Genomic DNA, 26,965 nt, shown 5'->3' with positions numbered 1-26,965 from the left:
TGGTGCTGCCCAGGGTACAACTGGTTTTCTAGGCTGCAGGCACACATTGCTGGCTGATACTCAGTTTTTCATTCACCAAATTGACAAAGATAAAAGGAGGCATGGCTGCATGTTGCGGTACTAATTACATTAAGGCATCTCAGTCTCGACAACTCCACAGAATACAAAGCAGGCCCTGTAAGAAGGGAAATGCTTCCCCCAGATGTTTAGGTTACCAATTGCAAAGTAATCTATGCACAGCCCCGTTCATAAGACCAATTTATCACCAGGTCATACAAGGCAATTAGGCCTGCACATTGGATGCAGAGGAGATCTGATTAACAACCATCACCTGAAAAGATGTTTTACGTGATCCGGTTTTATTTTTAACAATATTTTAAAGCCTTTGAGAAGATTAATTCCTCAGCCCGAGAGCTGAGTACCTTGCTGCTGCTAAGGTAAACTGATGTTACTAATTGAGTCCTCAGCACCAGAATATTCTCTGCAGGGATCTGAAGTGATATTGCTTTGTCATTTCTAGTGTCAGAGCACAAAGGACACCACTGTCCTTTGCCCTGAAGTCTGATTTCTTTGCAATAAGATGGAAATGTTCCTGACATCTTCTCTTTCTCTTTCTTATGCTGTCTTGCAGAAAACATGCAACAGATTACATACATAAATGCAAAACCTGTTTGTCTATATTCTTCAATAATAGAAGAATAATTCCTTCCTTCCTGTTTTGTAAGGAAGACTATGTAAAACCTTCACCGAGGGCATTATCTCTTCAGTACTACTGGTTGTGAGCAAGGGAATTTTTATCTTTGAAGTTGGAGTGCAGCTGATAAACTACAAGGTATAAATCTGTTTGAAAAGATACCAGATGAGTTGTCAATAATTAAAATAAAAATAAGGTGCACTCAAAATAAACGACAAAAGATCCAGTACAAGATTTTGAGCCAGATTCCAGAAACTCATTCTTAAAAGAATGTTGTCAGGTAGGACATGCTGCACTGGATTAGACCAAAATGTCCCCTCACCAGTCATCCTGTCTCCAAGTAGCTCAAGGAAGAACAAGAAACAAGACAAATAGAGAAATATTTTCCCTCTATTTTCCTGTCTCCTGGTAACCTAAAGTTTAGGGTCTTCCTATATCTGAGGCTGCATCCAGAACACACTACTTCCTAAGTCTATTGGGACAATCTTTTGTAGTTTTCCTTGCTTCCCTTCTATATCCACTAATTCTTCAGCTTCACATCGTCACATTTCACTGATTTCCCATAATTAATTCGTACGCTGGGTGAAATGCATTCCCTTTTGTTTGATTCTACCCTTCTGCCCTGGTGATGCTGCTCTGGTTTGAAAGACTAGTCCTGCCCGAGGGAGCCAAGTGCCAGGTGCCTCCAGCCCCACAGACAGCCATGTTGCAAGAGAGGTGTAGTAACAAACAGGAAGGATGGGTTTCCAGGAGAAAATAAGACAGGGGAGAGCATTTGGCAAGAGAACTTGCAGACAGATATGCAAGTTAGGTTTCTGGACTATTGCCCGACCATTTACATGATGGTCACACTTAAGCTTCTTTTTCCATTAAGAGGGGATTCCTGTTTTTTGACACTCTCGACTGTAGTACATAAATCATAAATAAGTAATTAATTCCTTAAAAGTATGCTGTTCTTGACTTTTTTTCCCCCTAGGTTGTCTACGTGCTACTCATATTTTAATGCTGCCATCCATGTGTTAAGTAATGTACTTAACTCACTCGACTTTTTGCAAACCATAAAGTCAGAGCCCTGCTGATGAAAGCCATTGGTTCCCCCAAATCCTTCATTCCTCTCCTAGCAGCCGGTGCACCAGGACTCATGTTCCACGTCATGGTCATATTCCACATCAACGTTTTCTCTTGTGTGTTATGCAAGTGTGTAACAACAAGTACAACAGGGCTATTTTCTTCCTGGATAGCTGAACTGCTCCATCAGAAACATAAAAATGTTCTAACAACACAGCAACCAACCACCCAGCATGCCAAGGAGCCACGGAGCCCTTGGTTCATTGTTGGGAGGTTACTTTTAATTACAAGGTCCTGATTAACACACTGGAACAAGGCAATAGCTTACTTCAAACAGTTCCAAGTCATTGTACTTAAAAATGCTGACCCTTGTCATAAGCAAGGACAAGTGGCAAAGACGAAAAGAAAACTGCTTCAGCTCAGAGTGAATTTGAAGTCCTACTGCAGGACTTTGCAGAAAGCCAGTAATGTATAAAATTCAACTTTCAAGCATTAATTTTGTGGTGTCATAACTAGCCAAATTGTTCCCATTAGTCATCTCTAATCCCCAAATCGATGGCATCACACAGGAACTTAATTTTAAGCAAAGTTTCTGTGTAAGATTTGTCTTTAACATTTTTGCATTGATTTTGTTTTGCTAATTGGAGCATTCTCTCATTTCATTATTATTATCATTATTATTATTATTATTAATTCAGTATTATTCACGTTTTATTTTGGTTTATTTGATCTGTTAACTGGATGAACGATTTTATTCATATGCTTTGCCTAAAGATAGCATCATCTCTGTCTTAGAAAAAATATTCTGGTTATAGTTCAGTTTCTGCAACAGTATTAATGCAGGGACAGATCCTGACTTCATTTGAACTCTTGGGTTCAGTTCTTCCATATGCAAGTAGAACATGAAATTACCATAATTAAGAGCTAATAGAAAACAGAAGAGAATAGGGATAAGGAAGTACAATCCTCACCAAAGCAATGCTAAGCATGGTAAAAATGAATCCAGGATCTCTTGTAGAGTGAGAACTTTCCTTCATTAGAAAGAAGGAAACATCTAACGAAGTATGTGGGTTAAACTCAGCAGCTGCTGCAGTGTATCTCTCCTGCCTCGAGTGGGTATTTGGGTGAGCTGTTAAATGTCTGAACTTTGGACGTTACAACAGACTTTTATTTTCTACTGCCACACATGTATATAAAGCCTTCTTTATTTTCTCATCACAGGAAATGTAAGAGAGATGAAAGAGAAGAACTTTGGAACGTGTGAGCCGTGCAGGAAAGTTTGATCTAGAGCTATAGAATACAAGTAAAATGCAAAATGCTGGAATGATTAATTTATGAATATATCTACTCCTTAATTTCATCAAGAAAAGAAATTAAGAAAGCTGACCAAGATAAAGAATGAATGAATTACTTATTAAATCTATCACTATTCAGCTGATGCCTAGTAGGCAAATCGAGATCATTTTCAATGAGAGTGCAATGGCCCAGTCCAATGGGATGCTTTGGGTGAAGGAAAGAAACGAGGCAGCTGGTTCTTGAACACCAAATTAACTCTTACCTGATGCCACCTGTGCATGCAACAGTGGGAGAGAGGACCTCCGAAAAGCAATGCTAGTTGACAGGAGTGTACAGGGCAAGCCCTGTGTAGAGGCAAAGCAAGACTGCAGTGTGCTTAAAGTGCTCCTGAATTTGTTTAACACAGTGAATCAAATGCAATATTTTCTGGGAGCATTACACAGTTGCATAGCACAAAGACATATGAAAAAATGTAGAAATGCCAAATATAACTCTCTGTCTATGAAACTATATCACAGTGCCATGACAAAGCAGGTTTGAAAACTTTAAAATACAGCTATACCTTCCAGGAGGCAAAACCTCAGCTATTCTCTGTCATATCACTTGTGATGGTTGGACGGTTTCCATTTTCAGCCTGTTCATTTAGCTCTCAACAGTCATGTCCTTTCCCTTTCTCAGATCTCATTGTCTTCTACAACTTTTCATTTATCTTGCCAGACTTGCCCTTCACATACACCACTCTGCTATAAAGTTATCTCTTTCTGCCACCCTCCTAACAGCTCAGAGTGGTCTGCACACAAATCAGAACATATGCTGGGTTACGTACAGCAGATCAGTAGAAACACCTGCCATTGCCTTCAAGTGTAAGACCATTAAAGCCAATGACTAATGAAACCAAGCTCTTTGGTAAAGTTGTGCCTCCAGTCATGGTCATCCTACTTGGATTCATAATTTTCCGATTTTCCTTCCTCATAAAATGTATTCAAGATTTATTCCAATTCACAATCCAAGGCTACTACAGAACCTGTGGTGAGCAATACCGATATGCTGCATTGGTTCAAAAATCAAGCCAAAAATCAAAAAAAAAATCAACCAAATGAATGAAGATCTTAGACAATGATGGATTTTCAGAAACTTTTTGATGTTTTTCATTAGCAGTACATATAATGATGTTGTTCCCTTCCAGTTTCCCACCAGGGAGACAAAGCAGGTAAAGAGACAGGGGAAGATTAAATGATGTCATATCTCAGACATTTAATTCTTTGTAATGATGTAGGTGTTTTCCTTGTTAATCTGGCACTATGTGCCAGCAGTATAAGTACATACAGATTGAGGAGACTGTTTGTTCAACAGACTGGCTGTTGAAATTTGCATTCCTTTACCACTTAGAGCTGGCTTAAAACTGTGTAACAGGTAACTCTTCTTTTTATCACAATAATGCATATTATTTTCTGTTAACATTGTGTCATGTAGTGATAATTTGGGGAGAAAGAGTAAGCCATGCTATGTGTTGCTGTTGAACCACTATTGTATTTGACTGATATGAATTTGGAGTTCAGTTGTACACACCATTTTCTTTCCCATGAAGGTAATCCCATTAGTACGAGTGGAACAACTCCTCCAGGACCACATATTTACGTGCAGTGTTAATATTTTGAGAACAACAGCAAAACCTAATACTCAAAAGACCAAACAATACAAAGGACCATCTCTCCCCCAGAACACAGTATTAACCAAAATGAGACATTTCATGTGCATTAGCAAGGATGATTAATGAGTGTCTCAAATACAGGCTAATACCGTGTGACTGGAGACAAGAAAACATGATGCTTAATTTAAAAAAGAGGGGGAGGGTTGCCTAGGCAATTAAGTGACTCTTCATTCAGGCTGACTCTGAACTGGGTGGGATTTTATACACCTCTGAAAGCAAGCCTGGCTGACAGAAAGCTGGGAAGCTTTGCCCCAGGTGAAGCAGAATTACGTATCATAAAGAAGTAGATGACTGGAAGGAAGTATAAAAAAGGAAGGTTATGCAACTTTAGGGATAAAACAGGGATCCCGGAGGAGGAAAAAGTGATGTGTTGTGATCCCTTCTCCCTGCCTTGCAGCTGAAGAGCTCAGTTCTCTACAAGGAGCTGCACACCACAAGTCAGTAGCACAGAACATGCTTACTGTAGAGTAACTTTTTTTAGAAAAAAGCATGATAGAGATGACATATGCTGAAACACAGCCAGCTTACCTTCTTGCCCGCTTCCTTACTCACAATTCCCTCCAGGGGGGAGTTCAGCATCTTTCGCTGATTTGTGCTCTGTGGACTTTTTTCCCAAGGTAACACCTAGCCATTCATCACCACCAGATACCTCTTCCCCAGAGAAAGACTTTTGGTTGTCCTCTGCACTGTAGCTTCTCAGCCTGGCATTTTCATCTGAAGTGAGGTTCCCAAAGCTTACAGATGGTCGATGTGTCTCAGCTGATGGCCCAAAGAATCAATTTTGTCTCTTCTTCCCCAAAGTTAATGGGCAAAGGCTGCAAATACACCCAGAAAGCCAAAAAAGCTTCTGCTGTTCCAGCATGTACCTTGCCCAACACAGGCACTGTTAACACAGAGCTCCACGGTCACACCCCTCCTCACACACATATGGCTTAACATGCAGCAGCTATTAAAACCTTGCCTTGGGGAAATTCATATAAGAAAGGCTTACAACCAATATACCATGGTACACTTCACATTCTCATTACCTACTTAGTACACCTACCCTGTGTTCATCATTAAAATCATGTGTGTGTGCGTGTGCGTGTGTGCATGTGCACTTGTGTATATATAATTATCCACCAAAGCATTCTTAGGTTATTACAGCGAAGTCCTAACCATCCTTGACATGAGCCAGGCTCATTCCCTGACTCCAGACTTGTCTCGGTATTTTGCAATTCAACAATATTCCAGGGGAAAACTGTCTTTCAATTTTCCGCAGGAAAAAAATCTATATTGTTTTAGTAAGCGGTGTCAGCTACTAAAGCTGTACACAGTGATGAGCCTTTCACCTCAGGAATAAAATATTGATGTCAGCAGATTAGAATTCATGTGGTTTTTCTTTTTGCTTCACTTTACTAATTGATCCATTATTCCAGGTGTTTTGCTTATATCTAAATCAGATCAGGACTTTAAATAACATTTTCATGGTTCAGGTTGTACAATATTGGCTGCTGGTTTTATAGGGTGGAGACTTGCACGGTTGTGGCTAAGGTTTGAACATACTGCCTTACAGCACCTGGCTGCTGCCCCAAAAGTGCAAATCTGGCACCAATTTCCTTGAAGATAGGTTTGCAGCAAAGGGTGCTGAGCCTGCTCCTGTGAAGCTGATTCATTACACAGCTGCCATTCAAATGCTGCCTGCGTTCCACGGAGCACACAAAGATAGCTGCTGCTGCGCTGTTCTGCCACAGAAGCTCACCCACAGCTGTAAACAGCCTCAGTGAATTCCCATCTAGGTGGGAAGCTTGTTAAAATCCTCTGATTAAAAATAATCTAGAGCCTTTTCCAAGTTCATCGCACAGACCTCAGCTAGGACACACAGAAGTGCAACAATCTTCTGTGCCACAGCAGACAGGAAAAGCCTTAGGGTGTTTGTCTCCAGGAGACTTCATCTTCCCACAAACTCACTCAGTACTTATGTCTTCGACTGTTATATGTGCTTTGAATAGACTACAGTAACACCATTTCATGAGACATAAAGCTTCTTGATCACCTGTCTGATGGTCAGCAATTGCATAATTAGTACTTTCTTCCAAAAATAAAATAAAATAAAATAAAATAATATATATATGTATAGAAATTCTGAGATTTGGAAGCCTTAATTGAGCAGGGAATCAATAAAAATAATATATCTTCATTTGCTTACCATAACAATATAAAAAGACTCACAAAATATAAATATTTTTGATATGGCCCCTTAAATGTTTCTAATAAGCATAAATTGTTGCCCTTTATTCCCTTCCCTTTAAGCATTCCATCTGAAAATATTCATCCAACTCATCAACTTTTTATCCGAATAACAGACTGTTTATCAGAACTGCTTTGTAAACCCTTGGAAGTGAGTTCTGCTTATGTCCTTTTAGGGCTATGGAAATGGAGTATGCAGAGAGACCGGTATCAAGGACTGTCAAATTATACTGCTCCTTATGTTTGTGTGTTGGAATGTAAAGGGCAGTTATATTTAGATGACAAAAAAATGCACGAGAAACAGGGAATGCTAACAGATACAGTAAATTGTTGATGTTCTTTTCAAACACTATAGGACAACTTGCTAGTATCCTTATGAGAGGAGAAACAAAAATATATAATTAAATACAAAAGTCTCCGACAAGATTTGTGGCCCCTCTGAGAGCAGATGACTCAATGCTACCAGCAGGAATGATACTGCAAATTGGAAGAACGTCGACAAGTACCAATTAGCCACTCACCACTTAGACATGTTTGATTGTTCTTCATTCATTTGAGATTTGCTTCGTGATTGTACTAACCCACTGAAAAGCAAAAGAGTTTGGAAGAGACTTACAAAGGCTGCAAGGAAATCCTGGTGCCCATCTCTCCCTGAGCAGCTGGGCATATAACTGAAGAGCTGTGTCTTTAGAAATATGCACGTGCACATCTTGCACAGGGAATGTGATGCATTATGGACATGCAGCAAGTCCCAGATTTTAGGGAGGCATAGCCCATCCTACACATGAGACAAAATCCTTGTCTATAGGCAGAATCCTATGGCTCCCCTACACCTTCCCAGAATTCCCATACTCCAGCCAGGAAACTAGATAAGAATGTGACAAGTATCCACACCTGTCTGACGTCTTTCCAGTTAGGTCTGGGTGCCTCCATCACTGGCCTGGGTTCTCACACCAGTGTCAGGACTGAGAGACTGGTTAGTTACTTGATTCACTTCTGCTTCACCCCAGGTTCACAGCCAGTCACGTTCGCGTTCAGAGCATGTGGTCGTGTGCAATCACTGTGAATACATGTTGAATAGCAACATGGTCTCTCTGATCCCTAAAATAAATAAATTAATTAAAACTAGAGCTGAAAATAAACTTTCTTATGGTGTTTCCAACCACGTGTGATTAAACACAGACCCAGAGTTTTCATCCATGAATGACATCCATGGCAGTAATTCTTAATCAAGAACTTCATGTGCTTCCTCTGCTTCTAGGCAATGGCAGGGTCCATCTAGTGCAAGCAGGGAACAGAAATGCTGCTCTCCAAGCTGAGCAGGGCTGGACCATTCCCTTAGAAAACCATGTGTGTGAGTACAGTGCTGCTGCGAGGAGTCGTCTGGGGGCTCACAGACCTCAGGCCTGTGCCACAGCACACAGGCTTCAGGTAGCATCACCCTTTTGACACCCTGCAGGAGGACAGGCAGTTTGCAGCACACCAGTATAAAAGGGCTTTTGGTTCAAACTAGCTCATACAGCGATGCAGCACTCAGTAACTGTCACTGCAGCACCCCATGGTGACACGGGACACACTTACTAGAGAAGGGAAAGAACATGATAGGTGAAAGCACGTACCCAAACACTGCCTGGCACTCTCCAGTCCCAAAGGGAATGCAGTAGTGAAGATACTGCATAGCAGTGAGGTTTATTTTAGGAGAATTTAAGACTCATTGGAGACAGAATCAAAGAATCTGAAAAATCCTGTAGCTCTTATCTGTGAAATTGAATTCTTCACTCAGAGGGCGGTGAGGCCCTGGCACAGGCTGCCCAGAGAAGCTGCGGATGCCCCATCCCTGGAGGTGTTCGAGGCCAGGCTGGATGGGGCTTTGGGCAACCTGGTCTGGTGGGAGGTGTCCCTGCCCATAGCAGGGGGTTGGAACTGGGTGGGCTTTAAGGTCCCTTCCAACCCAAACCATTCAGTGATTAGCCACAATGAGGCAGAGTGGAAGCCCACTGAAATGAACGGGAATTCAGTGGGCTTTGGATGTGAAACTGTATGAGCAAAAGTCTGTGGAACAGACTGAGAGCAGAGCACTCAGTGCAGGGAACTTAGCCCGGATCATCGCACTATGAATGTAGCTGTAGTGACACAACACATTATACAGACGTCTTTGCTGGACTGCAGATTTCCATCAAAGGCCCTGATGCTCAACATGACGTGTGTGCTGCACTGTGAGGGGCTGCAGACTCTCACCCTTTGACCCCCTGCAAATCCGTTCTCAGGGGGAAATGAAGGTCCCCAGAGTGGTGGCAGAGCAAGGCAGAGGTGGGCATGAACATCCAGCAGGACTCGGGGTAGGAGAACAGGACTGGACCAGGCTGGGGTAGATGTGAGCAATGGGGAGGGCAAGGCAGTGGGAGGAGAGAGCTGCCATGAGGGCAGGGGGGTGAGCAAGGAAATCCCTTTGGAAGGGATTATGCTGTCCTCTGTGCTACGAAAAACCTGAAGGAAACACACGGATTAAGCAAAGGAGCAAAGAACTACATGGAAAAAAACAGATAGAAAGAAGAAAACTTCACTGGAACAGTAAGTTTTGTACGTTATTTTTTTTTTTTTTTGGTGGATAGAGAGAATAAAGCCAACCAAAGCAGCCCCAGACACTTCAACCTCCCTGGGTGAGCCAGCAATTAGCAGCTCACCTGAGTCACTTGGCAGCGCTGCAAATGTTGCATTTCCACACAGATTAACCACACACGAACAATTTCTCCAATGTACAAAGCGTAAACAAGCTTTCCTTTTGCATAGGTAAGTATTTGCTCCTACCCTTCTGGTTTCCTCTCCTAAAACAAATATTTTTACGTGTGGAAGCACTGACTCAAAGCTCGTCTGAGGCCTCCCCTTAATTACTGCATTTCCCAGGACTTCTCCCGCCGTGTCTGGAGCCGGGGTCCCCTGCCACACATTTTCTTCTGCGGAGCCTTTCCATTTTATGACTCTTGGAGCAACTGGTCGTGTTTATTGATCTTTCCACACAGCTGCTCTTTTCCTACAGGAGCCCCGAGCCGGATTTTCTGCGGCCTGATGTGCGAGGCCCCATGTGTCCCTGCAAAGAGCGATGCCAGGAACAGGAGCCGAGGAGGCAGCGGCTTTGTGAGACTGGGAGCTTGTGGGTGTAAATGAAGCAGAAAATGCTACATGCTGGCTTCACTTCCACTGCAAAAAAATGTGCTTGTGTAATGGATTCCAAAATCCCGTGGGTAAACTGGTGCCCGAAACCAGAGGGCTGCCTGGGAGAGGGGCTGGGGAGCATCCGCAGGGAGCAGCCTCTGTGCTCAACCCAGGGGCAGCCCCAGCACCCCTGCTTGTGTCCCAGGCAGCACCGACCTCCCCTCGGCGACTGTCACAAGCTCCCAAAACGCGTCTGCTTTGGGGACACGCAGCAGCAGTGCCTGGCATGCAGAAGCTGGTGGACGCAGCGGGATGCGAGCAAGGGTTTGTAACTTAGGGACCGAAGGGGGAAAAAAGAGCAGAAAAGGAAACTCATTAGAGAAAACATCCATCTTACCTCTCTGCAGACTTGTCAGAAAGTACAGCAGACTCTTGTACGGACAAACCTTTCCCCCAAAACCAGATGAGGATCGCGGACAGAGCATCCAGCACAGAGGACAGCAGAGATGCTATAGCTTCCCCCAAAGCCCCCCAGCCCCTCTGCACTGCCTGGGGACCTGCAGCCCCCCCGGCCCGGCAGGAGGGACAGCTGGGCGAGTGTCAGCACCGCACGCTCCATAAATCCTCCCGCAGCCTTCTGGAGACTCCCGTCCTCGAGCAAAATACCCAAATCCTGCCAGTTGTTGACATAGAAACCACACCGAAGTTTTTTGCCCCCCTCGGAAGCCATCTGCATAAAACAGCTCCCGATGAGATTTACCCAGCCTGCAGCATGCTGGTTCAAGTGGTTTTATTTGTCTAAGGAAGAAATAAAGAGCGAATGTTTATATACCAGAGACTTCACACCCAGACCGAGGGCTTGTTTCATTGCAGCAGTTAACATTACTGGCTTTCACAACCCTTTGAAGGAAGTGTATTATTACCCAGAAGAAGGAAAAAATCTATTACTCAGATGAACAGCCCATTTCTAATGCACAAGTGAAATACAAGTTCAGGAACTGGTAAGGAAGTCACATAACGTTTTGGATTTTCCTCTAGTTTATCCCATATATTTGTCAGCTTCCTCCAAAGATGCTCAAACCGTCTTAAAATTCTCCTATAAAGTTTACAAAACAACAACAGATCCTGGGGGAAATAACAGAAACACATGGAGCCTGTGGAAGACTCAGCGTCCTCAGCCCTATGGAGAGAAGCCCTGCAGAGACGAGCCCAATGGAGGCGAGCCCTGTGGAGATGAGCTCTTTAGTCTCCAGCAGTGGAGAGGAGAGAAAGAAAAGAGAATTGTGCTGCAGGGATCACACGGGTTTTAATGCATCCCCTCACACTGCCTTCCCACATAGCTCTTCATGTAGATCTCCAGCCCCTTTGCTGGTGTTTGGGGCTGGGGAGCAGGCTGGCAGCCTACGTGCATCCAGGCTGCCCTGCTGGGCTTTTTTTGGCCCCAGTTGCAAATGAGTGGGGGTGTGGGGAGGTTAAAGTAACAGAGGGTGGACCTTGACACCCGGAGCCGAGATGAGCTTTACCTGCGGTGCTTTAACTCAGTGTTGTCTTCTGAGAACTGCCTTACTAGCAGACCTCTTTAAGAGCCTAATTCTGTATTATTTACTAATTGTAACTTGTCTTTGAGCGAGATTAAATCTGTGCTTAAGCTTGGGAACAACAGAGAAGCACACGGAGTGAGAGATCTACCGTTCTGGAAGCTATAACTCCTTTTCCTCCAGCCTTGAGATTGATGAAAACTGACCATAACCTTCCCCCCAACACCCAAGCGATCTTCATACTCCTCACACCACACAACTCCCCATCCCCCCAAATCTTCATCCACATCTTTTTCCTTGCCACCAGCAGCTGAAGGGTAGCTGAGGATCATCAGTCATTTCCTGAGCTGTCACTGCAATGGGAAAATTCTTGGGAAGAGGAGAGAGAAAGAAAAGAGAAGGTGTAAATGTGCACTCGCTTCTTGTGATTTTGGAAGTCTTGTCCCTTTGCAGAGGTTTCATTATACCTTTTAAAGCCTTGATTCTTAAAATAAGCATCAGTGTATATTATCTCTCAAACTATCTTCAGCAAATGTTCTGGCCTGGTACCAAATACATGAGTGTTATATTAAGTGTTATAATTGTTTCAAGAAAACAGCAGGCATTATGAAGGGTATAAAGCTATGGCACAAAAAAAAAAAAAAAAAAAGAAAAAAGAAAAAAAAAAGAAAAGAAAAAGAAAAAAAAAGCTGCAGAGCAAATTACACTTACTGGGTACGTAAAACACTTTCAGGAGCTCTGGTGGGACCAAGGTGATGCACAGGACCTCCAGTGCTGGCCAGGTCTTCTTTGGCCTTGCTGCTGGAGCTGTTTGACCCAGCAGCTTTAGCTGTGGGCTATAGGCAGCGGGGTGACCCTTGTCTTTTCCGTGTCCCCTGCTGCTGTCTACATTTGCATTGCACCGTGCCTGCGCTGGGGCCACCGAGGCAGCTCTTGCAGCTGATCCACTCAAAAACCAACCCACCAAAGAGCCGTAATTTTCCATTCCACCAGCCCCATGCAGCTGCCCCCGCCGTGGTTGTGCAACTGCTGCCTGCAAAGCAGGGGCGTGCAGGCGGGTGGGTGGGCGCTGCAGGAGAGCAGCCCCCAGCTACAGTGGGTTATATCAAATATTAAATGTCCTTCTAAGCCTTTCCATCCCTATGCTGCCTCAGAGAAGCAGGATAACACTATTCTCTTATCCTCAGACTGAAATGCTGTTGTGCTACAGCTGTGTAAGTCCCTGAGGAGTACCAGTTAGCTGGGCTCAGTCTGTTGCAGGAGGGAACTGAGCACAGTGCTTGTGATCCTCTGCACACGGTGTGTAACATCAGTCTTCACAAACTCAGAAACTCAGCCTTGAATAGCATATTACCATCTAGAAAAACACACAAGCAAACCATTTTTATTTCTGTACTGTGCATACCAAACAAATGCTCTGTCAGCAGTAAGTACTCAAGTCTCTCCGCCTTTGTAAATTGAACCAGTTTTCATGAAATAAGCTGTTAACTGGGAAAACAAAAACAAAAACATCCTATGAATTATTTTTAGCAGGACTCTAGCAAGACCTTTCCTGGTAACTATACACAATACAGTTTGTACTAAGTCTGGTTAGAATTGTTCTTCAGAATCTGATTTTGACTAGACTGGGATGATACCCTGCTCGGACTGTTTACTCAGAAATTAAATCATAATCAGACTCTTTTAGCATACATAGATAGCTTGGAATAGTAGCAATTAGGCACCATCAGCCCCAGGATCCCGTGAGATAACAGAAAAAAGTTGCAAAATCCCACTTACTGGGACTGCTATTGGAGGCGAAGTGCTACCCGTACATCAGAGACCTTGGGGAAGTCCTGTGCCCTTTCACAGTGATGTTTTGGGATGCAAAGGAGTAAATGAACCCAAGCAGTGGGCTGTGGCCTGAGCTGCCTGCACAAAACATTAGCAGCTGTTTAGTGCTGTGTTTGCAAATGCTCTGGTTCCTGTAGAAACACTTAATCCTTCCTGAATCCTGGCTGGCATTTATGGGGAAGTGCAGAGAGTAAAAGACTGCTCCCGATTACCTGTTCCTTATCTCTATGGTCCGTTTTGTGTGACAATGGATTTCCAGCGAGATTTTTAAGGCTTCATTATTCATGCCACGTATGGACACCTATTTACATCGCTCTGCGAGGTGACCTGGTTGGTGGGAGGTCGCCCAGTGGGGTGGGGAGTGGAAGTGTAATTTGCTCGCTGTCCTGGCCATAAGAGAGGAAACAAAGCAGGGGCAACAAGGGAAACTAGAGATCCCCTAGTGCCAAGTCGCGAGCTCTCTATAGGTGCCCTTGAACTGTCCTACAGAGTGCAATATTGAGTTACATCTGGCTGTGGGGTCTCAAATACTGTTTCAAGAGCAGTGGAAAAGTGCAGCAGGTTGTCAGAGCACCCCTTTCCCTTTCAGCGCTGACCTGAAAGCGAATTGGGTTTTACTGAGTAATTTCAGTAGGATCCTACTCAACGCAGGAGGATACAGTCCTGAAGGCTGTCTCTGTAAAAAGCCACAAAATGAAATGCAAAATAAAAACACACAACAACAGAGAAAACAAGGTTTGTGGTCCGTTCATACAAGGGCTGAAGATAACATTTCTTTCACTTTGAAAGGATAACCTTACACGAACCAGACCAGTGAACCGAGCTCATTTTGTGGTTATTTCACTGGTTCAGGCTGTCCAGACTTTGTACACGTCCCCCTGCTCAGCATGGCACTCAGAAAAGTACCCTGCCATCGCCTGATTGAGCTTTATTGAGCCTGGGCCCTAAGTACCACGGTGATGGATATATGAGCTACAGCAAATAGATATGTGAGCCTGAAGAGACAGGCTCTCTGTATTCACCCTGGAACACAAGTGCAACGTCTTTGCTGCCGACAGCTCTTCTGCAGTGAGGCCGTGCCGCGCTAATAGCAGCTGCCTCTTCCAATCTCGTCAGGCTGGAGCTGGCGTTCGTCTGACTCCTCCATTAGCTGATTTATCTTACTCATTGAACAGAAAAATCTTCGTTTTCTTCCTGTTGGGTTGTTTTCCCTCTTTCTAACGCCCTTAACTGCTCACCACCAAGTCAAAGCAAGCATCAGCGCTACTCCAAGGAAAGTGGCAGGTGAGCAGCCCAGTGGGAAGGGGAGAGGTCTGCATGGCTCTTTTGGGCAGTAGTTTTAAACCAGCTTAAATATAATACCTGGCTGCACCTCTAGAGATGTTGTCCAGGCCACAGGTGAACAGGGTTAAGGGGTTCTTTCTTTACCCCTCCCATACTTCCCTGTAGATTACTGTCTCCTTAGATCTCACTTCTGGACAGAGGTCTTCGTCACTACACAATGCTGGCTCTGCTGCTCCTCAGACAATGTGATGGAGCAATTCAGCTTGCTCAAAGAAAACGGTTCACTTCTTTCCTGTTTAATTTGCTGGAGCCCATGAGATGAACTGGCTCACACAGGAGCAACAGAGAAGTCATAGCATGCAGCCATGGATCAGGCCCATGCTTGGGTTGGGGAGCTTCCTGGTAGGAAAGGGGAAGAGGTGCTCAGGGATCAATAACATCTTAACGCGAGTCAGCTGCAGCCTCTTGTTAACAATAGCCTTCACTGCTGTTTCTTAGCTGAGCCTGAGATCTGTCCTGGCACATACTTCCCAAGCCATGGTGAGTATAGATGGTTTGCACAACACTGGAGATGCTTCATCTCCTCTCAGGGAAAAGGTCCTTCTTGACATAGACAGGAACAAATCCCATGAAAGTGTTAGTTTGTTTTAAACTACTGTGCAGTTCCTTTGCCCTTCAGGGCTACGACAGCTTTGAGCCCCTTTGAGTCAATTCAGATAATGCTATGTTTGTACCTGGACAGTCAAAGGAATTTAGTGGGGAAAAAAAAGTCAGGATAAAAACAGCAGAAGATTAAATTCTCCCTTTCCATCACCCTCGTGTACTTCCATTTGAATTCTTTCCTTCTGTTTTACCAAGTCATCTTGTGATTCTTTGCAGGTAAGCATACGCAGCTCCCACCCAGCCCTGGTATGCTGACCTCATCTTCCTCCTCCCGGGTGGCCCTCGCCAGATGATGAAATACACCTGAGAGGAGAAGGAAACTCAGGCAGCATCAAATATCAGTCTTGAGTGCCAGCACACCATAGCAGGCTGGTGCAGTCACCCCTGGCTTTCTTTCAGAAACATTTTGGGAATGTCACTTCTTTTTGTCTTATGTTTTGTAGCAAATGCTTGCAGACTGACGTTCTGCCTCCTGCCTTGCTGGCCTTTGCACTGCACAGGTTGCACACAGTGCTTATGGGAGTGACTTTCTAACTTTCCTGTTTACAGGGAGGAATCACCTTTTGGGGTTAGGTAGCTTGCCTTCTGAAAAGGAAAATCCTTTCAAAGGTCTTGAAATACTGGTGTGCAAAGCTCTTGCTCAGCTGGCCCAGCAAGTTGAAAGACCAGTTTGAATTCTGCCATGCCCGACAGTTTTCAATTTCCTCCTCTATCCGTGAATCTTCCCTCTGGAGGAAAAGCACTCAGAGAGAGGCAGAACTTGCAAAATGGATTCTTTCCCAAGCACTGCCTTCTCATTGCACTGCGTCGTTCAACCCATCACAACCAGAACATCGTTCTTTAAATGTGTGATGCTTCTGCACGTGGTCCGAGCCGTGAGACCAACTCCACCAGCAGCTTCTGGAAAGAATTGTGCATGAATCTGCTGGGTTTGCTTATGCTGGAGAGTCCCCAGACAAGACTAACGCTGCGGCTGCTGCTGCTCGGGGGTCTGGCTGCCACAGCAAGGAGCAATCTTTCTCTGCTCTCCTCTTTCCTGGTTCCCTTTCTGTCCGCACCCATTTCCAGCTGCACATGCCTCCTTCCCCTAGTCCCCTGTTCTGCTGACTTAATCCTCTGCCATTTCAGTGAGTTGAATTGGCTTACTCTGTAATCGGAGCAGTGCCAGAGCAGGCAGCAAGGGGAGCAGCAAGGATAAGTGGGGAAGGACAGTGGGAGGAAGAAAAGGTGAAGAAATTGGATTTTGCTCTACTAATGCAAAAATGCAACCGAATAGCAGGCCAGGGTGCAGGGCAGGGCACGTAGGGTCTAAGAGCTGCAGGTACAATGAGGGTAGGAAATTGTGCTAGGTCTATGCAGAATGCTGTAGCCTGAGAAGCTCCCAGTGAGCAGCTGTTTCCCATCCTGGTTATATAAAGGTTCAGGACAAAATGGGAGCAAGGAGTTGCTCATTGCTCATTCTCATGTCGGAGACAGTTTTGGCGTGAGCCCATGGGTCCCCAGCACTATGTTGGCATGCTGCACTGACTATAAAAGCAACCACAGCAGGAAAGCTTGGTGGGTGGCTGCAGGAAGCACATCTAATTTATCCATTTCAATCCCCATGAAATTAGCCCTTTCCTCTACATGGCAAGCCTTGCTCTTTGGCAAAGCGCATGGACCAGGCCTGCTGCCAGGCCCCGGGGATGCCCATCAGGATGCTCTGGGCAGCGCCTTTCATAACAAACCCTCCTGCAGCCCAGCGTGAGATGAGCATGGAGAGCTCTGCAGAGCCCAGCTGGGTCACACTCTGCAGGGCTTTCCACACCACCTGTCTTGTTTGGGATTTCCCACCAGCTGAACTATCCTATATGGGAGACCTGGTTAGCTCATCTTCTGAGCGGTCCCATCCCAGACCCCGAGCACACCAGTGTTGCCCATTTCACATCTGCCACGTGGGAGCTGCAACTGAGCCTTTGTGCAGCCAGCTCAAAAAGCCTCATGCTATCAGCGCTGGCGTCCTGGCAAGATGACCTCATATTTTCCTGCCCCAAGGCCTTTTGAGCAATATGTATGTAAAAGATGAAGCTGAGCATACTTTTAACTGAATCAGTCCTATAGATAATCAGGGCCTTATTAGATTTCCAGAAATGCAAGGGGTCTAATAGTTAATTTGTTCTTGGAAGTAGCTTTTTCATTTTATGCTTACCAGTATTTTTCCACGTTGCTCCATGTAACTAAATCAAGTGTTCTGATAACAGTGCTAAGAGCAATGGAAAAGCCAACATATTAAATAAACTTGGCCACTTCTCATATTTTACGTGCCATCTCTTGCTCACAGCCTGTGGGTTTAAATGCTTGGCAGCTGGAGCCGGGGCAGCGAGCGGAGAGCCCTCGGCACTGGAATTCACTCTTCCTTGCTCCAGCTCAGCCTGAGTTTGTCGACCTTTACTCTTTTCTGTTCACCAAGGCAGGAAAGCCAGAGCTTTTTGCACAGTTACTTCATACGCTGATCTGCAGGCCAGATGTTTGGAAGCCTATGAGGACCAAGGAAGTGTGGTTTAGAGCTACCCTGCAAGGCCTTTGAACCTCAGGGTTGTAGTGAAGCTTTCGAACATCAGCCAAAGAAAGGACCTGAGCCGTCCACTCCATCCGTGGCACTGCCAGGGCTCCAAGAAGACCAAAAGAGGATTTATTTTCTAGGTTACCAGGACCATTATCCATTTGAACATCACTGCTGCCTGTTTTAATTTCGCTGAATGGGTTCTGTTGCATTTTGGTGCCCACTTTTGGCCGTGGCCGGGTGAGGAGCTGCCCTCCCAGGCTGCCCAAAGCACAGCAGCAGCAGAAGCAGGCAACCCAGGGCAGGCGTGGGGAACTCAGGGGCCGCTCGCCAACACAGAAACCTGCTCTCTCCAACACTGGTGGCAAACTCTGGGGATGCTGTTTGCTGCTTTTACCTGCACTGACATCCTGCTGAGTGCGCTCAGTAGGTTCAAAGTCAAATTAAATCGGCTGTGTTGTTTAGAAGCCTGTTACTCCTACATGGAGGTACTTTAATACTTCATTGACGAGTGCTGTGGAAATGTTAGTTTAAGTAAGGTGAAGCAGAACCACTTACAGACCATAAAAGCAAAAGCGCTTATTAGAGGAAATGACCCTGCAAATTACCAAGTGAGCTGAGCGCTGCTGTCCCACCCATCCTCTGGAAACCTGCTGCCCCCTGCTCTGCTCCTTGGTGTCAGCAAAGCCAGGACATCCTCCCGCTGTGATCCGTGCTGCCTATCCCAGCAGGGTCTGACCTCCTGCCTCTGCCAGTGGCCGACACCGCCTGCCTCTCTGCTTCACCCTGCTTGCAGAAACCACAGCTCAGGGGCTCAAAGCTCTCTGCGTTTTGCCTGGATCACCCTCCAAAGCACAGGGGCCCCACAGATGTTTTCACCCGTACTTGCTGAGGCCAGTTATGACACCTTGAGTTGGTCACAGCAGGCCATGCGTTTAGTTGCTGGTGTGACAAGTGCTGTAGCTGTCAGATTGTAACTGAGCTGGTGCTACAACCAGCAGTCAAATATCACTTTACATGGGACTTTAGTCTCCTAAAATCATCACTTTCTCCATTTTTACAAGGATTTGTTCATTTCTGAACAAACACCTTTTTTAAAGTCACAGGAAACTACGTAGAAAGTTGTGGTTTTGTAGGGAAGCCTGATGCTGACACAGGGATGACAAGTGTCCTTTTCCTTTTAAACCCCTGAGCCTGTTGCCATTTACTTTGTCTCTCTCTGTTTACCAGGGGGGAGAAGTGACGCAGCTCAGGCCCCCCAGAAGCGAGTGTGTTGTGGCCCCAACCACACGGGGTTTGCTTACGGCAGAGCCTTCCCCAGAGCCTGGTGTTTTGGTGTGAGTAAACAACGAGCACTGCAAGCAGAGGGAAGATGACTCAGGTAAAAGTACACAGAACTGTTATAGAGCAAACATATGTGCTTAGGGCTCCTCTGAGACTTTAAAAAGGCGAATGTAAAAGATCTAAATTATCACCCTCTGAGACTTTGTAAGTTCCAATTTAAACAGCTAGAATTAAGCTGATTTATTCATTTTTAAAAAATAGAAATACCCCTGCTTCTTCAAGCTATGCCAAATAGCACCTTTTAAACTAAAAATATATTACTTTGGACATAAATAGCCTGAATTTCTAGCTGACATTTGCTATTTTCAGAAAATATGACACTCGGTTCTACTTAGAAAAGGAAAGGGTGGGGGAAATACCCAAACATCTGAGCTGGACCTCGAGGGCTTTTCATGGGTTGAAGAATTTCTGACAATTTCTCTCTTTCAGAGCTGTGCAAAGCATTTCTCAGACACAGAGTGATCCATTCTTGAAATGTGCTTCTTCCCCACCTACCCTTATGTACAGGGCAGGGTGCTTGGCCAAAACAGGGACTTGCAGAGACGCCAGGGAAGGTCAGTCATGGAAGGCTCTTTGTGGCCTCTTCCTTCATTATGTGTGCACCCACATAGTCACCTCTAGACAAAACGTATCCTCAGATTCCTCATGAACACCCAAATGAACCAATCTGGAGAGAAAGAAACCAATATGCAACAATGGCTTGCCAGGAATGAAGACATATACCAAAGCTGCCCTCAAACGTAGGAAGATACTAACTGTTGAACACAGGTTTCCTTCCCCAAACTCTGGGAAAGGGCCCCTGGACTAATGAAGGCAAGCCCAGGTCAGTGAAAGGAGGATCTTTAACATGTAATGACGATTGTCATGTAATGATGATCCTTTAACATGTAGTGACACAGAACCTAAAAATCTACTGAAGACAAAGGAAAGGCAACCAGGTCAATGAGGAGAGTCAGAAGCAGCCCTGAATCTGATGGATATTATGATGGGGAAAAACTGCATGGAGGACCCAGACATGACAGGGACTCCACCACCTGAATCCCGGTTTTCTTTTGCAATCCAGCAAAAACCCCAACCCACGAGGCACTAAACCTCTCCCAGCACAGGGCTGCCAGGAGAAACACCACACTCAGCTTTGGGTCCATGGTTTCTTCTTTGTGCGATGGTTCTGGAGACAGATTGCTCAAGTGCCTTAGTCATGAGGGGAAACTTGGGCTTCTAGACCTGCATCTAGACTGAGATGTGCTAAAAGATGACAACTGACCCCAAAGAGGACTTTGAGCTGGAAACCACCTTGGAGTTCAGAATTGAAACCCATGGTCAGAGCCTGTCACCTTTCTGCCTTCTCCAGAGTGTGGATCAAGGCAGAAACTAGTTTTAGCATTAGTAAAATGAGTGTAGACAGTTAATTAGCACTTCATTGGCAATTCCATATTATTTTCTATCCCACAAGACGTGAATAGGGCCTAAGTAAAAGTGCTACAATGCAGTATCATCTCTCTTCATATAGTTATGTTACTTTGTTGGGCAAAATTGTCATGCTTCCAGAAAATGGCAGAGAGAGATGCAATAAGACAAGAAAGACAGAATAGGCAACTTTGCTGCTGAGGAAGGTACGTGACACTGAGGTCACTGATGTCACATTCATCTGCCAGCCCTGAGGTAACACGTGAAGCTTCCAGAATATCTATGTCTTCCTGACTGGGTCCCTCTCACCAGCTGGCACAGCCAGTACTGCCCCCAAGTGATTATGCACAGTCATGGAAATGCCTCTTTGGCATCACATTTTAAATCCAAACACAGTGTTTGGAATGGAAATGGTGGGTGACAATAGTCCTTTCATCTTCACTTCACAGGGTCTTTTAATCTTCACTAACAAAAAAAAACCTCTTGCTTTCCATTTTGGCATATTCCTGAAAGACTTTATGGAGACAGAAGTCAGAATTAATTAAAATGCTGAGCACAAAGCCAGCACTCCACAAATAATAAGCAACACCAATAAATAATGAATGCATTTTGCATTTGTGAGAAGAGTCTGTCTTACTGTGCCATAGCCAAATTCTCTATTTGTCTTCTCTAGGAAGCAAAGATAACACCCGTGTGGCAGCTCAGGTATACCCTGCTGCCCAGGAGTGGCAGCCAGACTTGGAGAGGCCACCTCAGAGCTCAGCGACACCGGGATGGCATGTTGGTGATCAGTGCCCTGTCACTCTGATGAGTGGTTTTGTGCAGTGGGTATCTTTCTGCAGAGTATCCAACAAGATACTTCCATCTTGTCTGCAGAAGTGTCCTTAGTCACTGCCTACCACAGGCCTACATCTTAGGGATGTGACGTTCATCATGTGTCACCTCCTGCAAATGCCCCAAGAAACACATGCAAAATCCAGTAGCAATTGGAAAAAGTTAAAAGGAATGTCTGAAAGGCATTCCCTTGCCTTTTCCTTCTCCCTGGGGCCAGGCAAAGGTATGAAGAGGGTTGCTGCTCGTAACGCTGGCTTTATTCAGAGAAGTGGCTCGAGCCATCCAGTCCTGTAGCATTGGATTATTTTAATTAACCAGCTCCTTGAGGATTGTTTAAGATTTTACAGTCTTATTACACCCACTGATGTAGGAAATCCTGAGGAAAGGGCACAGAGACTCTGTAATAGTCTGTCTGATTCTCAGCCCCTGGAGCTGCAAGTTATGGGGAACTCTTCCCATGTACCAGGCACAGCAAGCTGTGCTCTTGATCCACATGTGAGCTGCGAGCTCCAGCTGAGCAGACCAGAGACACCTCAAACCTGCCAGAGCAACCACATGAGGAGGAGCCCTTCCAGTGCCTATGAAGGTAAAAGCCAAGCATCTCCCTCTTCTCAGTAGCCAGGCACCAAAATGAAACCTACTTGTATTCCTCACATCTACTGTTAGTCATGATACAATATAATATTGACATATAATGTTAATGTACCATGGTTATTCATTGCCCTCTGTAACCACTTGGGCCACTCACTCCATTTGTGAGATATGAAGGTACAGGAGAAAACAGAATAACACCTTCTTCCTCCTCAAAACACATCGTGTTACGTCCCACATTTCCAGAGAGAAAGTGGCTACAGAGAAACACAACATCAAAGTCCTACAGAGAGCCTACAAAGCTAACATCTGGAGAGCTGGCTTTCTTACTCTGAATTGAAGATGACTTAAATGAAGTAATCAATTAAAGATATTTCGGTACAACGTAGTAACACAGCTATTAAATGTAATAAAGGTCTTCTTGCCTTTGCTGAGGATGGATGATACTCTAGATGGCTAATTTCAAGCTCAGCGAAGCTCCCTGATTATACACAGGGCAGCACCAGACTTGTGGGCAAGTCATCACAGCCGCCTGCAAGGTACAGCGTGGAACGAGAACAAACGGTTTTATTCAGACATCTGCGGGTCAGGGAGCTTTTCATCTGGTCCTGATTACAGAGGAACAGATTCCTCACTTGCATGCTTAGTATCAGGTAATCAGCGATAACGAGCACTTTGCGGCCATGTGCACTAGCCCTGCTCAGAATGAGCTGGGAGGGAGAAGAAATGATCATCCTGCAAACATCTTCCTCTTATGGGTCTTGCAGAAACAGCAACAGGGCTAGAAGTTGGTTCAGGAGCTGGTCTGTCCGCATGCAGCAGTATTTCATGAGCAGACATCTCTGCAGCTCAGGCCTTGTGAGCTGTCTCTGAGGTGGCAGTGTGACATGGGCAACGTAATTATTGTAATTACAAAAGAAAACAAAACGGCATACAAATCTTCCAGAACTTGTATCTTACAGTTGCTCAGTCTCACCAGTGTTATTTTTCTTCTTCTGTTCTCATGTGAGTGGAAAAAAAAAAATTAAGGACTAAGAGAGCCAGAACACATGAGCGTTATACAAGTCCACGTTAAAGTGAAGGTGGGAGCATGCACAGCTTGCAGTGCTTTAACCATGGACCACAGGGCAGGAGGGGCTGTGATGGAGCTACAAATACATGGATGCAGAGGAGTAAGAGGCAGGAGACAATTAAGTGAGCTCCACATTTAGCACAACAGGTTCTGCAAATCCTCTAAGGTGGTAGTACCACAGTCAAAGACATAATAGAAAAAATGTGATGGCAAAATGTACCAAGTAAACTGATGAAGAACACATGAAGAGACCAGGACTGCAACTCTGAAAGGTGCAGACATGAGGAGGAACAGGATAATACAGACGTGGAAGGGAAACCTTCCTCCCTCTACACCAATGCAAGTAGCAGATGAAGTCTAGCCATTTGTGAAAACCACAAACCATGGCACAAAAGCGGAGAAGAAAGTGTTAAATGTGCTGCTGTGAGGGTCTCTGATGGGCTGCTGGTTTTGGAGCTGAACTCTGGGCCTTGAGGCCCTGAAGTGAATCTTTAACTCTGAGATTAGCTGACATTTATTGAGTCATCTTGTGGTTATGTAAAGTAGACTTAGAGGCTTACAGTGGACTGTCAAAGGCTTTGAGAAAAAAACATGAAATCTAGCATTGTCAAATCCAGTGTTCTAAAAAGAAACACACACTAAGTGCACATTTGGCCAAAGGAAAAGTTGAATTTGTTCTTTTACGACAATATGTGCGTTCAGTCAGTGTGAATTCTCCAGGCTACCTTTATGCACTTAATATCTTTCCTGAGTCCCTTGGAGACATCCCCTGGGGTTTAGGCAGTGCAGAACAGGCAGCCCAGATCTCTGTCTGGGACTCCGGGCATCTAAGTGATGTGAACCCTATATGATACACAGCTGTGCTAGGTTTACCTGGGGATATTTGAAGAAATCAGAGGGACAAGGAGCTCTAAGGACCCATGATGGTCTCCAGACCCAGGTCTAACTAGTGGCTGAAACAGCCCCATTTCAGCCCTGATGAACCTCAGCTCTCCATCACCTGCAGTGGTTCCTTCCCCCATTAGACCAGCGGCACAGCCCTTTACTCCCCTACTCCCTGTCTGCCAACTACATTTATTCAGGATTGACCTCCAGCTTCTTTACATCTTTAGAGCAGCTTTCTGGCAGCATTGTGAGTCTGACATAGCAGGGGTTAAGTACTGCCTTGTATTTCAAGTGTTTCTTTCACAGGGATTCATTTAAAATACACTGTACTGAATTGCATTTTTAAATTCTCTCTCCAGGTAAGATTTAAATGTTAGTTTGGAAATGGTGTGTACCTTCAGACAGCTCAAAGCAATTGCTATTTTGTCTTGAAGCAAGACATCCTATCACCTTAAGACATGTGCACTGAACAAGGAGCCATTTAATGATACCTCAGTACTGGGTGAACTCGATATCCCTGTCTGCAGTCTGCTTAAGTGGAGATACAAAAGATGTAAGAGAAGAAATCCCACACGCTGCCAGCACTACAGCACCTATATGTGGGGAGCTGCACCTAAACCTTAAGAGATGTCTCTCTTCATCCTTTTCACACAGTAGGCAGATTCAAGGCTAGTATCAAAGCACAGTGGAAGGAAAAAAAAAATGATAACAGGTTTCTGATAGAGTCACAGGTGCTGAACAGGAGCATAATGTAGCAGCTGGCAGAGGCAGCCCTGGGAGCAGTCAAGGCAATGGGGAAAAAGAGTGGACCCAGAGCCAAGGATACAACCCCACAACCCAGAACTGTGCAGGGAAAGGGGCCCACGGGGGCACTGGAGCTGGGGCGATGCCCTCCAGCCTCACACCTTGCTGGGAAACTTTGCATTCAAAGTTCAAGGCAGGAGGAACAGCCTACAAAGATCCCCAAACAGAAATCTGTGGGAATTCAGGGAGCTCTGCACATCTTTCACTGACCAGCTGGACCTTTTATGACTGTCCTCTCTCATCCTGCCATCACAGCCTGCCTCCATGTACAGCTCCTTGAGCTTCCCGCTCCTCTGCACTGCCCCCTCTGTGTTATTCCTTCTCTTTTTACTTTTTTCTTTTTTTAATACACATTTCATCCCCCACTAAATACGGCAACATGGATGGTTTTTGCTGCAGACTCATTGTGAGCTCTGCCCTTTGGTACTGCCTCTCTTTCTCATGGAGTGAGATTCATTTCATGTGTTGATATCTGAGGCTCTTTGTCAATAGTGAGAAAAAGACATTTCTGGGAGGAAATTCATTTTTATGATGTGTAGCAGACATCTCTGTGCCTTTGGCCAGGTGAGTCATATCTTTAACGTCTATTTCCTTCCTAAATCCATAAGGCTGAGCAGGAGCTGTCTGCCATTCTCAATTTGTACAGTGCCTAGCACAACAACAATCCTTCAAGGTTACTGTTTCATCAGTCTCACGATAAACATGATTAATAACATTTCTGCTCAACAGCAGTGAGTAAAACATTAACTAGACCTCTTTTTTTCCCAAACATTTTGCAAACCCTTTAACCAACTGGTTATTACAGTGGTTAGCTACTTTTCTCCCTACCTGGGCCACTGCAAAGAGATGAAATGATGAAAGATTCATGGGGCCACAGAGAGAGAGCAAAAGGAAGGAGTCAGACTATACAGCCCAACAACCCTACTGCTTACAAGCCTCTGCTCCCAGTACTATGAATACACGTTATGCAATGATTCTTCCATGCAAAATGCATAATCTATTCCTGATGCTGAAAAACAAAACAAAACAAAACAAAACACACCGAATTGAGAAGAGTCACAGAGAGTGAGCCAGGCTCCCCGCTGTTTATTCCCTCTCTCTGGGTTTCTGAAGTCTTCAGTCTTTTCTGCACAATGGCTTCGACACTGGGCAGAAGTTGTATGAAGTTCTCTCAAAAGAGAATAATTCCTGTTTCCATCTGATCTCAGGCCATGTCCTAGGATGTCGAGCTGTGGGTTTGAATCCCTGCGGGCTGTCCTGGGCCTCCCTTTCTGGATGAGTGCTTCAACCACTGAATTAAGGTTCTTGAAGTTCAAAAAATAAGGTGTTGTTTCTATTTTATGTGGCACAGTTAGGTGGCACTGACTTTAGGGCTTAAGTGTTTTTCTGATCTTGGTACCTAAATCCTGCCCAAATCCCAGCTGAATGCAGCAGTCAGTTCTTTACATCTTCCAAGCACTGGAACAATAGCAAAGTAGGGTAGCATAAACAATAGCATAAAGAGGAAAAGAAATAATATCCTATTTCAACAATCAGGACAAAAACAAAAACAAAAAACAAAAACAAAGAGGGAGAGGAGGGAGAGTGGGAGAATCAAAGTGATTGCCCAGTGCTGTGCTGTGCCATGAAGATGTAGCCCCCCAGTCCCTTCTGGCTTTCAATCTCATGTGTGCTTGTCTGGGGCACACATTTGCTGTCATAATCCATCTGTTCTCTAACAAGTTGCATATGATTATTTCTCATAGGTCACTCAAAAGTTAGCAACCTAAAGGTGAAGTACTATGTGAGTCCCATAGCCACCCTGTACCTTTCACGTTCTGCCACAGCTTTTCATGCTAGTGCTCCTAGGAATTGCTGACACTGGGGTGACAACAGAACAACTGTCCCTTCTGCTCTGCTCTGCCCCGACAAGGATTATGTTTAGGTTGATGTTTGATGACAAAACTAAAGGAGGAAACACTTTTGTAGTAGTACCTGACACAAGAGTACAAGCTGGAGATGGGGAGTGACTGACTTA

The 26,965-nt window shown here is 44.9% G+C and overlaps 1 protein-coding gene and 1 long non-coding RNA gene across 3 annotated transcripts in view; one reads left to right on the top strand and one right to left on the bottom strand.

Annotated features, from left to right (window-relative positions):
* SPATA13 (spermatogenesis associated 13) overlaps positions 1–26,965 on the bottom strand; it is a 159,041-nt gene that overhangs the window by 64,477 nt on the left and 67,599 nt on the right. The gene's annotated exons all lie outside the window — the stretch shown is intronic.
* LOC310901004 lies at positions 8,877–26,515 on the top strand. Its single transcript, XR_014585520.1, has 2 exons — positions 8,877–15,346; positions 15,686–26,515. It is a non-coding gene; the product is annotated as an uncharacterized lncRNA (long non-coding RNA).

This window comes from Anser anser (genome assembly GCF_964211835.1).
Source record: "Anser anser genome assembly, chromosome: 1".
In the NCBI taxonomy this organism is placed as follows: domain Eukaryota; kingdom Metazoa; phylum Chordata; class Aves; order Anseriformes; family Anatidae; genus Anser; species Anser anser.
This window is presented reverse-complemented; position numbering and strand designations above follow the sequence as displayed.